A 3,147-nucleotide genomic window follows, 5' to 3' on the forward strand; every position below is an offset into this window, starting at 1 on the left:
AGAGATTTATCCCAATTTTACAATGTCAGGCAGTGAAAGAAAATGTGGTACATTATACAATAGCCCTTAAAGCACCAGTTATCTTTCATTTACAGTTCATTGTCAAAGCAAACCACACAACCACAAATGCAGTCATGTGCCATTTAGCGCTTAGGATACCTTCTAAGAAAGACATCAGGCAGTTTTGTCATTGTATGAACATTACAGAATGTCCTTACATGGTCTAGGTTGACTATTCCATGTGGCCTCTTGATGCAATCAAGAGATTCAGTAAACACAACACGGATGAGGCCACCATACTGCTGTACCTTTAAGATATTTTAGAAGTAGGAGTGTACTTAAAAATAGCCTAAGACCAGGTGCAGTAGCATGTGCTATAGTTCCAGATACTCCAGAGCCTAACACAAGAGGATTGCTTGAACCAAGGCATTCTAGCCCAGCCTGAACAACATACAAGTGCTCGCTTCGGCAGCACATATACTAAAATTGGAACGATACAGAGAAGATTAGCATGGCCCCTGCGCAAGGATGACACGCAAATTCGTGAAGCGTTCCATATTTTTAGTAATATTCTCACTTTAAGGGCATATTTATGTAATCCTGATTTAATTGTAATCTGTTTTGTGAGAGAAATAAAATTAAAGATGCACACCAAAAAAAAAAAAAAAACATACAAGATGTCATCTGGAAAATAAAGAAAATAGGCTGGGGAGATAACTTGGCTGTCTAAATAAGTGCCTGCCTGGGAAGTGCAAGGACCCGAATTTGATCCCAGGTATCCCATGCTGCACAGGCTCCAGAACCCTGGGCACACCTTGCTGGCCTGAAACTGGGTGTGGTGGCACATGCCTGTAGTTCCAGTGCTGTCGAGGCTGAGACAGGAGGATCACTACAAGTTGGAACTGCATAGAGAGACCCTGTATCAAATAAATAAACAAGAAAGAGAAAAATAGCAAAATATAGCAAATGCATAAGTCAGGAACAAAGTAGTTCATTGTCGCTACCAAGTGCTTTAGACTACACACAATTAGTATACTTAGGGTCTTGGATAGGCTGGGCACATGGTGTACTACTGAGGCATACTCCAGTCTCTATTACTATACTTTTATAAGACTAGCAGCACAATAGATTGGTGTACACCAACATCACCACATACATGTGAGTAATGTCTTGTTTTATGATATTAAAACAACTATATGGTCAATGGGTAATAGAACTTTTTAGCTTCATTATATTCTTATGGGACCACCATCCATTTTGTTTTATTTATTTATTGCAATACCAAGGATTGAATCAAAACAATTTTTTTTTTTCTGGTGGAACCAGGGCTTGAACTCAGGCCCTTGCACTTGCCAGGGAAGCACTTATTCCACTGAGCCATCTCCCCAGCTCCTACCATCCATTTTGGTTGTCATGTGATGCATGTACTGTGTGGCAATTCATAGTTTCCAAAGATGAGAGTAGCAAAATGCTCCCACCCCTGAGGCTCTTCTTGGATGTGACTTTGTCTCTTGCCCATGGAAAGATACAATCTAATCTTCTCCTTGAATTCACTCTGCCCTTGCTCTGCCCTTCATGACTCTTGCTTTAGTAGAAAATGATGCAAATGACGCAGGTCAAGGTCTGAGGCCAGGTCAGAAAATGCCACATAGCACAGTTTTCTTGAACTATCTGCTCTCTTGCTTTCTCATGGGCTAGTACCCTCAGAATCAGGCACCGCTGTGAGAAGTCCATGCCAAATGAAGAAGCCACATGTGGCTGCTGTACTGTGGATGACAATCCCAAATGAGCCAGGTCTTCTAGTTTCCCTACCTCAGGCATCAGACTTATGAATGAAGAAGCTTCTAGAAGTTTCCAGTGACTGGTCATGTAACTATCCATGGATGACAGGCCTGCCGTTGTGTAGCAAACAGCAGTTACCTGCCTGAATTCTTCCTGTATTCCCAACCCACAGAATCTATCAATCAAAAAAAAAAAAAAAAAAAAAAAAAAAAACCAGAACAATGGGGCTGGGGAGATGGCTCAGTGGAATAAGCGCTTCCCTGGCAAGCGCAAGGGCCTGAATTCAATCCCCAGTTCTGCCACAAAAAATACAAAAACAAAGAAAAACCAGAACAAAAGAAAAAGACTCACTTTAAGCTACTAAGTTTGAGTGCTTTTTATTCCTACATACAAATATATACCTGGTAAAGCTCACTTAGGCCTGGAAGGAGAATAGAATTGAAAATCTTTAGTGAACAACATCAATGAGCACTACAGATGAATTTGTTTATGTACTTGTGGACCATTTGTGGAAGGCCACAAGAAGCCCCAGAAATGCTGGTTGCCTCTGGGAAGGGAGAATTAAGTGGTTGGGAACAGGGCTGGAAGAAAGATTTTTATTTATGCCCTATTGGAAATTTATTCTTGTATCATGTGCTTTGGGTTGTCTAATTTTATTTTTTAAAATGTTTTTATCTTTAACACACAGTCTTACTGTGTTACCCAGCCTAGCCTTGAACTTCTAGGCTCTTGCCTTCTAAGTAGCTGGGACTATAAGCCTGTATACCCTGGTGCATGGCCAGATTGTCTATTTTTAAAACAACCAAGCTGATCCTGTGACCCTGCGGCTCTAGACCTTCTAGCAGTTTCCTGTGTGACAACCTCTAAGGTGTTCCAACTGTAATCATCTCTGCCAACTGGTAGTCACACTCTGACATTCTCCTCTCCCCATGAACATTGGCTGGGTAGCCATGGCCTGTCCTTTCCAAGATCAGGTCACTGAGATGGTGGGTACCATTTTCATTTTCTTCACACTCTTCAAGGTGGTCCTTCACACGTCAAAACAGTCACAGCAACGACTGCCATAATCAAGGAGTGAAGCATGGTAATCTGATATTGTTTGTTACCTCCAAATTCATTCTCATTCTCATTCTGTCTCTGTCTCTGTCTCTGTCTGTCTGTCTGTCTGTCTCTCTCTCTCTCTCTCTCTCTCTCTCTCTCTCTCTCTGACTCTGTCTCTCTGTGTCTCTGTCTGTTCAGTATCGAGGACTGAACCCAGGGGTTCTATATCACCAAGCAACAATCCTAGTCCTTTACATTGTTTTAAAATTTTGACACAGGGTCTTGCTAAGTCGCCCAGAGTGTGGCCTCAAACAGAAAAGCAGG

General features: G+C 41.8%; 1 non-coding gene across 1 annotated transcript; it reads left to right on the top strand.

Moving 5' to 3' along the window:
* Positions 1-456: 456 nt before the first annotated feature.
* LOC111817093 lies at positions 457-563 on the top strand. Its single transcript, XR_002821363.1, has one exon. It is a non-coding gene; the product is annotated as a U6 spliceosomal RNA (small nuclear RNA).
* The last annotated feature ends 2,584 nt before the right edge of the window (positions 564-3,147 follow it).

This window comes from Octodon degus, unplaced genomic scaffold, assembly GCF_000260255.1.
Source record: "Octodon degus isolate 3935 unplaced genomic scaffold, OctDeg1.0 scaffold00048, whole genome shotgun sequence".
Taxonomy (NCBI): Eukaryota; Metazoa; Chordata; class Mammalia; order Rodentia; family Octodontidae; genus Octodon; species Octodon degus.